The following is a 10743-nucleotide window of genomic DNA, read 5'->3' as shown; positions in this document are numbered from 1 at the left end:
ATATACAAAAATCAAATCAAAATGGATTAAGGACTTAAATCTCAGACCTTGAACTATATTTTCTACTACAAGAAAGCATTGGGGAAAATCTTCAGAACATTTGCCTGGGCAACAATTTCTTGAACAATACCCCACAAGCAAAGGCAACCAAAGTAAACATGTACAAATGGTACCACATCAAGTTAAAAAGCTTCTTCACTGCAAATGAGACAACTAACAAAGTGAAGAGAAAACCCACAGAATGGGAGAAAATATTTTCAAACTACCCATCTGACAAGGGATTAATAACCAGAATATATAAGGATCTCAAACAACTCTATAGGAAAAATCTAATAATCCATTTGAAAAATGGACAAAAGACTTGAATAGACATTTCTCAGCAGAAAACATGCAAATGGCAGGCAGGCATATGAAAAGGTGCTCAACATTATTCATCATCAGAGAAATACAAATTTAAACTATGAGATATCATCTCATCCCAGTTAAGATGGCTTACATCCAAAAGACAGGCAATAACTAATGCTGGCCAGTATGTGGAGAAAAGGGAACACTCATACACTGTTGGTGGGAATGTAAATTAGTACAACCACTATGGAGAATAGTTGGAGGTTCCTGAAAAGCTAAAAATTGAGCTACCATATGATCCAGCAATCTCACTGCTGGGCATATACTCAAAAGAAAGGAAATACATATATTGAAGAGATACCTGCACCCTATGTTTGTTGCAGCACTGTTTACAATAGCTAAGATTTGGAAGCAGCTTAAGTGTTTATCAGCAGATGAATGGATAAAGACAAGGTGGTACATAAACACAATGGAATACTATTCAGCAATAAACAATAATGAAATCTAATTATTTGTAACATGGATTGAACTAGCGATCATTACGAAGTGAAATAAGCCAGACACAGAGAGACAAACATCGCATGTTCTCACTTATTTGTGGGATCTAAAAATCAAAACAATTGAACTCATGGACATAGAGAGTAGAAGGATGGTTCCCAGAGGCTGGGAAGGTTATGGGAAGCTGGGGGCAAGGTGAAGGATAGTTAATAAATACAAAAAAACAGAAAGAATGAATAGGACCTACTGTTTGATAGCAAAACAGGATGACTATAGTCAATAATAATTATCTATTTTAAAATAACTTAAAGAGTTAAAGAGTTGGATTGTTTGTAACTCAAAAGATAAAGGTTTGAGGGGATGAATGCCCCATTACCTACCTGTATACCTAAACCTACTATGTACCCACATAAATCTTTTAAAATGTTTCCATTTGGGGCAGGATTAGTAAAGATTCACACTTATTTTGAAAAAATTATAGGAAAGCATGGATAAGATGACAGGGAATCATTAGCAGAGAAATACCTACTATGTCACTTGAGTAGCCTAAATAAATAAATAAATATTAAGTCATTAGGTTAAAATTTAAAACCCAATAATTCTGGACCCACTATGTGCCAGGCAAGAATACTGAAAGAGAGCTACATCCCATTAAAAATTCTGAATTTCTGACTTGCTTGTTTTTACATTTAGTGTATCTCTTGTACACAGCATTTAGCTGGGTCTTGTCTTCTCATGTTTGAAAACTTCTGTGCTCCCACTTTGCTTACGTCAGAGCTACCAGCCTCCTTTTAATTGTTGTCCACTATCATCTCCATTTCACAATGGCTTTAGACATGGTGTTCTCCATTCTCTGTTCCAAATAGTCCACTCAGGCAGATGTGTGGGGTTGATCCTATGGCCTGCCTTTCTCCCACAGAAGAACCCTGGTGCCACTCAAAGGGAGTTTGGGGTTGGGACCTGCTTTTCCTGGGGTTACATCCCCACTCTATAATGGGCTTTGAGGAGGGGGTGGCAGTCCCTGGTCTTCTTGGCTTGCCCATCTCAGCGTGAAACCTCTACCCTATGAGCTGACTGGGGTGTGGGTGTCTGGAGCCCCAGTACTCTTGGCTGCTATACTTGGGGCTACTAGTGGTGGTGTATGATGGGGGAGCAAGACCTATTCCTATTGGCCATGCCTACCAGGAATAGAGCTCCTGCAACACAGGGCTGGGAAGGACAAAAATGTCAGCAGCCTGACCTTGTGAGGGTAAAACTGTAGCCCCAGACTGGAAGCTTAAGGGAGAGGAAGGTCCCCTCCTCATTTTCTTAGCTGCACATTCCCAGGGTAGAGCTTTCATAACATGGACCTGAGGAGAGGTAGGGAAACAGAACAGCAAGTCATGGTTCAAGTGCCATAGACTGTCAGTGTTCTTAACAATATTTAGTAGACTTTCTTGAAGAAATACTTCTCCATATGTTGTATGTTGTATGTCTTTAGGACAATTTCCAGAGACTTGGAACAATTTTTTAAAAATATTTTTCACCAGTTAAATTGGTGTTTTGCTTGGGAGAGGGCCTGGGAAGTCCTGCTCCCACCTCTAAATCATTCACTATTTCTGATGAATCATTTTCAGTGACTTATCTTTATTTCCATGGATAAAATGTGTCCTGTATCAGGCTGTTTTAAAGATTTTTTTCTTTATCCTTGGTTTTCAGCCATTTGTCAATTATGTCCCTAGATATGAATTTCTGTTTTTTTCTGTTTGCAGTATACTGGGCTTCTTAGATTCATAAATTGATATTATTATCCAAATTTGGAAAATTTTCAGCCAAGTCTCCTTAAATATTTTTTGTCTCATTAATTCTCTTTTCTCCTGAATAACACATATATGTTTTGCTTAGTATTTCCCTATTGGTAAGTAAGGCTCTGTTCATTTCTTTTCCAGTATTTTTCTCTCTTTAGTTGGTGATTTTTGATGACTTTCCTTCAAGTTCTCTGTTTGTTGTTTTCAAACTGAGGTTGATCCCATCCAACATTTTTTCAGGTATTGTAGTTTTTACTTCAGATAATGTATTTTTCAGTTCTGAGATTGTATTTTTTAGTTCTGATTTCCATTTTTTTTCTAGCATTTTAATCTATTTCCTGAAATCCTCGTGTCTCCACACATTACACCTATTATTTCCTGCAAATTCTGTAACATATTTACAATAGCAATTTTAAAGTCCTTATATGTTAATTTCAATATCTTCTTTGTGCATATCCTTTTATTTTCTGGAGTTTTTCTTTTTATTATTGTCATATATTTCTGCTTCTTTGCATGTCTGGTAATTTTTACTGTATGCTAGACAACGTAGAAACTCTAAATTCTGTCATTTTCATCAGATGAGTAGTTGGTTTTGTTCTAGCAGGCAGTTAAATTTCTTGTGGATAATCTTAACCTTATGTAGGCTTGTTTCTAGGCTTTGTTAAGCTAGCTATATTTTATTTTTGCTCTTACTCCTAGGATATAACTCTAAATTTTGGGATATGATCCTTATATCTAGGGCATGATGCTTCTGGCATACTGAGATGGAATTTAAGAGATGTTTATCAAGCCCCACTAATTTGGTGACATTTTAAATTCAAACTGTATCTCTCCAGTACAAGGCAGCTGCTGAAATCTCTGCTCAGCCTTCCAGCTGATGTTTTCTGCTATGCTCTTTGGAGTCTTGCCCGGCACATTTGTGGTTAAAGAGTCAGCCAAGGTTTTGAGAAGATTTTGTACATAGTTCTGGGACCTCCCCCCTCTATTACTCCTAACCTCCTGGGATCCACCCCCTCCAACCCATTTCAATTTCCAGTTGCTCTGGCAGCCCTGTACTCAAGCCTCTAATTCTTTAGTTGAATAAGTCTACTGTTCTGCAGGTGGTGGATGTCTGCAGGTGAAAAGCCAGTTAATTGCGTATTATATCTCCTCCAGTTTGTGCCTATTTTTGGTTCTTCTTCTGTGTGTGTGTGTGTGTGTGTGTGTGTGTGTGTGTGTGTGTGTGTAAGGGAGAAAGAGAGAGAGTTTAAAATCAGCAGAAGGTTTAGTCTGATACAAACTACTCTGCTATTACTCAAAGCTGTAAGCCTTTATTTATTTATTTATTTATTTATTTATTTATTTATTTTTTGAGACAGAGTCTTGCTCTGTAGCCCAGGTTGGAGTGCAGTTGCGTGATCTCGGCTCACTGCAACCTCTGACTCTTGGGTCCCGGTTCAAGCAATTCTCCTGCCTCAGCTTCCCAAGTAGCTGGGATTATAGGCATGTGCCAGCATGTCCAGCTAACTTTTGTATTTTTAGTAAAGACAGGGTTTCACCATGTTGGCCAGGCTGGTCTTGAACTCCTGACCTTGTGATCCAGCCACCTCGGCCTCCCAAAGTGCTGGGATTATAGGCATGAGCTACCACGCCTGGCTGCCTTTTTATTTTTTAAACATTAACGAGATTATATTGTATATTCTATCTGATAACATTTTGGTAAAGTCGAAGAACATATTTTAGATATCATTGTGTACATATATTTTAATTGACTTTATGTCTTTTGTCTGATATGTGGTGTTCCAACTCTTCAATAATAAGGCTGTAAAACAAAGATAAATTATAAATGGAGCTATAGGTTATGAATTAGGTTTCTTTCAATGTTCTTTGAGAGATACTATATTAGTTTCTTTTGAATAAATCTCCTTAAGAGTGGAACACAAAGACTAGTTATATTTGGGTCTTAGAATTTAGCGTTTCTACATGAATTGAAATAATCCTCTATAATGAACAGTTTGGTTGTTTTCAGTTTTTGCTATTGCAAGCAATGATGCAATATACATCCTTGTACATTACTTTTCAATCTTTCCTATAGGATTATTTGTAGGAGTTGAAATGTTGAGTCAAACTAAATCCACATTTATAATTTTAATAAATAATTACCAATTACTACTTAATAAGTCTATATTCCCCAATAGTATATGGAATTGTCTATTTCTTCACAATTTTAACAATATTGGATGTTTTCGACCTTTAAATCTTTCCCATAAACACAAACATGCACATAGCATTTCATAAAAGGAAGACTGTCAAGTCCTCTTTTGCTGTTCTTAATCTTGATTCTGAGCTATTTTTAATTTCTCCTTCTAATTTTCCAACATTGTGGCTCAGTCTTAGAACAGGAAAATCAATACTGTCTCTGGGCTCCTCACTCAGAAACAATTTGGATTCTCTGTCCAGGCACGCTGCTTCTGACTATACAGACGAAGCATCACTCCCAGTTCAAACTGGTCCGGGGCTTTATTTCCTAGTGTTCTTCCATCATGGGTATTCACAATTTACCTCATTCCTTTCACATTCCCTCATTTACTTTTGAAATTTACTGCATTCCCTAAAATAGACACTTTTATCTTTGTAAATTAAGGTCACTATAATTGCAGTTGAACCATATCCCTGTAACAATTGGTTCAAAAGTCTTTTGTCAGTAAGGAATGTTCTAATATGCCTCAAGAATTACTGCCATAGCTTCCTTAACTTCCTTACTTAAACAAAAGTAATTATTAAGAGAGCAAATTACATATTAGTTCAATATATATGTTGATCTTGGACTTCCAAGTTTATATATATATATATATATATATGTGTATGTGTGTGTGTATGTATATATATACACATCTATACATATATATATACACACACACGTACATATATATATATACACATGCATACACACACACACACACACACACACACACACACATATACGAAGGAAGGGTCAAATACAACTTAAAGATAGCAGATATTAAACACACATTTTCTTGTATTTTTTATGAATCCCCACTAACTAACATATAGGAAGGAAGCCCAAGAAGGAAAGGATAATTGGAAGGAAAATGATAGCCATAAAATGTTGCGAGTTAGAAAACAGAAAGAGGAAAGACAACTGACCAAGCAGGTCTAGGACAGCCATGTCCTAAGTGAGCAAGCTAAGCAGTAGCCCATTTTCTAAAATAGAACCACAAAGTCTCAAGAATTAGAAGTAGCATGGGTTTATGATTTGGAAGTAAAGGGGAAGACAAAAGTCTAGGAGTCAGATAGACACAAATACATATGCTCCCATGCCCATATCCTAATGCTTACTTTGTGTGATCAGATAATTAACCCTTCTTTCCCTCAGCAGAAAATTGTGGTTTAAACTCTAGAGAGAGCAAAACCAGAAGGTCTCTGAAGTGTGGGATACATGGCACAGTTGAGGGCAGTAATCATTTTAAAAGTAAGAGAACTAAATACTAAATGTTGAGGCCCTCTGCTGTAGCTCACGGCCCTCTTCCATCGCTAGGTTCCCAGACAACTGCGCAGGATCTTAGCAGATTCTTCTCTGAAAATATCTGGCAAACCAAAAGAAAAGATATTAGGATTATTCAACAAACAGCTCAGCCTGATAATCCTACAAGTGAGCTAATGGTCTTCAAGCCCCACCCAAAATAAGGAGTCTCATTCAGCTTCTTAGGGCCCCAATTTTAAATATAAATGAACAGAGAAGGATCACCATTTAAAGAAAGCCTCTAATATGAAAGGCAGAGACTAAAAACAAAGAGATTAAAGTAATTTGGAGAAAACATAAATTAGATAAGAAGACAAAAACTATCAGAGATCTAAGAGAATATACTGTAAACACGAAGCAATAAGATGCTGTTTTGTAATAGTGTATTCATACAACAAAAGAGTCTTAGCAATTAAAAACATTATGTTATAAATTAAAAACCCAGTAAGAAGGTTGGAAGGAAAGTTTGATTAAACCTTCCAAAGGACAACAAAATCACATAAAATAATAGAGAAAAGGTAAGTAAATTTAAGGATCAAGCCAGGAAGTCCAATATCCAAACACTATGAATCATAAAAAGAAAACAGAGTAAATAAAATCATCAAAAAGTAATTTTAGAAAATTTCAACCTGAAGGTCATTGTGAGATAAAAGTTCCTATCAAATATCCAGCAAAATGAATAAAATATATTAGTTAAACCATAACATTGTGAAATTTAAGAACACTGGAGTCAAAGAAAAAATTCTAAAGCTTTTAGGGAGAGAAAAATTGGTTAGACTCTAATGAAAAATCGAAATGACCATTAATCTTCTCAATAATAATGCTGGAAACTAGAAGTAATTCTGAAGAAAAATGAATTTTATAGAATTTTATACCCAGTCATGCTGTCAAATAATACAAAGTCTTTTTCAGATATATAAGCTCTCAGACAGCACAGCCTCCATGCACCTTTCTTAAGATGCAGTTGGAGGAGCTCATCCACCAAAATAAAGGAGTAAAACAAGAAAGGGAAAGATTTTGGAATGCAGGACAAAGGGGATCCCACAGAAGAAACAAGTGAAAGAAATCCCAGCATGATGTTGAGAGTAAATCTTCAGGATAACAGCCATGTAGCAAGTCTAGAGGGCAACTTATGTAGATTGGAGAAAGCCAGAAGACTGAGAAGGATCTAAGATGATGAAATTGATAGAATGCTTGCATATGAACATTTTTGAGAGTTTAGGGATGAATTAATGATCAATCCTTAGAAACTAAACAAACAAACAAGAAGAGAAATTTAGCTAAATCCAAAAGCTGGATAAGGAAAAGTCATCATAGTTCAAAATTTATATTGTCATATTAATACTGATCCTCCAAAATTGTGGTATACATATTGGGATAATGAAGGGTAAGAAATATGTGCCCGGGGAAGCTGGGGGCATTTTCTGGCCATCTTGTCATAGCTAAGCAGATCCCTAAACCATTTTTTCTTTGTTGAAGGGAAAGATGATATTAAAGCCTGAACTCAAAGCAATAGTTTTGAGATTTACTCACTTTTCCTTAAGCATCTACCATATATACATGTTATTAAACTTCTACTAGTTTTTCTCTGGTTAATCTATCTTTTACAGAATCTCAACTAAGAACTACAAAAGAGTAGAGGGAAAATTATTTCTCTAAATCATTTTTCCTCCTCTACATTGTCAACAGAGAACAGAAGGAAAGAAGTTCTTATAAGTGCCAAACTGTGCCTGGAAATTCTAACAGTGAAGACACATACAGCCAGGTTTGTGTTTGAAGCACTCACTTGGAATCTTACACATTGGAACCATCACTACTCAAGAAAGCCTTGCATTACAGCGGAGGCCATCCTGCTTGAAGATCTATTTATTTCATAGACAGTGAAGCAGGGAAGGGAATTCTTTGGATTTTTACTTGGGAGCCCAAAACTCAGACTGATCAACAGTGACCTCAGATAATCTTTGCTGGACTTCACAAATTCAGAGGATAGACCATGTCCCAATCCTATGGATGACTAAATAAGATGAGCTGTTTGGAAGGCAGGATACAGGACCCGTCATCTCTAAAGAGCAGAAAGATTATTGCTCAGAGGGTAGAGTAGGCTAACGACATTTCACTGTAGAAATGCTCTATAGGAACAGAAGAAAGGGCTTGGGGTGGGGAAAGAGCAATGTGGACTCTTTAGAGAAGTCCAGAAGGAACTCGTATTTTGTTTCGCCAGATAAAGTCAGAATACTCTCTGGATCACTCAGATACTAAGACAGCTTCATAGTGCTGCCCCCGTAATTGTGTGAGAAAGAAAATTTAAACCATTTATCTAAAATCAGTGTTGCCACCAGTGGGGTGTGGGATCCACCTGTCCTCCTTCTCCCTGAGAATCGCCTGTTCCTACATTTTCTCATGCAAAAAAGGCTACGGATGAAAGGTCATGAATAGAATGCTTTTCCATCAGCCTTGAGACAAATACCCTATTAAAAAACCCATAGGCGGGTGTTGAACAATGAGAACACACGGACACAGGGAGGGGAGCACTACACACTGGGGTCAGTTGGGGGGAAATAGGGGAGGGACGGTGGGGGGTGGGGAGCTGGGGAGAGATAGCAAGGGGAGAAATGCCAGATGTAGGTGATGGGGAGGAAGGCAGCAAATCACACTGCCACGTGTGTACCTATGCAACAATTTTGCATGTTCTTCACATGTACCCCAAAACCTAAAATGCAATAAAATAAATAAATGGGAAAAAAAAAAAAGAAAAAAAACCCATGCCATGCCCTGCCCACAGACTGTCTCAGACGGGATTATGTTAGTTGTTTATTAAATACCACAGGGCGGTAACTGCAACCTCATTTTGCTCTGCTGTTTCGTAGGACTTGACGGCTGGTGGCAGGCAGGACCTATCAAAGATCGTCTATTTTATTAATGTCACTCATTTGTTCTCTGTAATGATAATGGGAGAGAGGTACACTAAAAATCCAGCTGGTGAGCTGGGCACATGTTGATATGCAGCTGACATAGCCTTTCTGAGGCCCTGGACAATACTTCAGGGGCTTATTTAAAAAACAACTCATAGAGTCCTAAGTTCAAAATCTGGCACTGCTGTATTTTAGCCAGATGACCTTGGCTGAGTTAGTTAGCTCCCTTGAGCATCAGTTTTCTGACCTGTAAAGGAAACAAGGCTAAAACTCCTAGTCTCAAAATGGCTCCTGGCTCATAAGATTGTCAAAGGATTAAATGATACAATGTACTTGAAATCCCCTTCCGTGTGCCAGGGCATAATAAATGCCTCATTACTGCCGCGTCCTTTCCTTTGTGTCCCCTTCCCTGCCTCTCTCTGCTCACTGTACATGAGTGTGTTGCTCTTGCAGAATGGGTTCATTGAGACAGAACAGGAATTTAGTTAACTGGACATGTTCTAGCATTGCCCTAAGTAAATATAGTCAGCCCTCCACATCCGTGGGTTCCACATCCCCAGATTCAACCAACTGTGGATCAAAAATGTTGAGAAAAAAACAATAAAAATAACAACACAAATAAAAAACAAGGCAGCGTAACAACAGTTTACAGAGCGTACATTGTATTAGGTATTGTAAGTAACCTGGAGATGATTTAAAGTACACAGGAGGACAGCCTGGCATGGCAACTCACATAATCCCAGCACGTCGAGAGGCCCAGATGAGAGAAGTGCTTGAGTTCAAGACCAGCCTGGGCAACATAGTCATCTCTACAAAAAAAGTTTAAAAATCAGCCAGACACGGTGGCATGTGCCTGGAGTCCTAGCTACTGGGGAGGCTGAGGCACAAAGATACCCTGGGCTGAGGAGCTTGAAACTACAGCGACTTGGGATCACTCTGCTATACTCCAGCTGGAGCATCAGAGTGAGATCCTGTCTCTAAATAAATAAAAAAAGTATACAAGAGGATGTGGTAGGTTACATGCCAATACTATATCATTTTATACAAGGGCCTTGAGCATCCATGGATTTTGCTTTCTGCAGAGGTCTTGGAACGATGCCATGCATACCAAGGGAGGACTGTACCAGGATGCAGTTCCTGTGCAGCCTATAAATAGGCGGGGGTTGGGGGAGCAGGGAAGGTGGTACACCGGGCATCCTCCTAGGCTATTGTTCTGAAAAGAGTTTCTGTGCTAACCATATAGCAAGACCTCCTCACTGGAGCTTGGGATGTTTTGCTTTAGCCTCTACTGCTAGTCCTGGAACAGCTGAGCACCAAGGATAAGTGTTAGAACAGTACAGTCCAGGATTTGTTGATTCACTCCTCCAGCAAACACTGAAAGCCTGAGTACAAGCCGAGCACCATTCATTCATTTATTTATTCATCATCAAATACTTCTATAACATTAATTCTGTGCCTAACACTCTTCTAAGCACTCAACAAATACTCTCTCATTGTCTCCTTATAATGGTGTTATGAGGGTGGTTCTGTTATTATCTGTGTTTCAGAGACAAGGACACTGAAGCACAGAGTAACTTGCATTAGAAACATGTGTAAGATGTTTTGCCTCATGACAGTAGCATTTACGGTTCTCCATCGCTTGCCCCATACTGAAGAGTGTGCATACATTTTTGTGTTT

The sequence above is a fragment of the Sapajus apella genome, unplaced genomic scaffold (assembly GCF_009761245.1).
Source record: "Sapajus apella isolate SASKATOON/1434 unplaced genomic scaffold, GSC_monkey_1.0 scaffold2, whole genome shotgun sequence".
NCBI classification, from domain to species: domain Eukaryota; kingdom Metazoa; phylum Chordata; class Mammalia; order Primates; family Cebidae; genus Sapajus; species Sapajus apella.
This window is presented reverse-complemented; position numbering follows the sequence as displayed.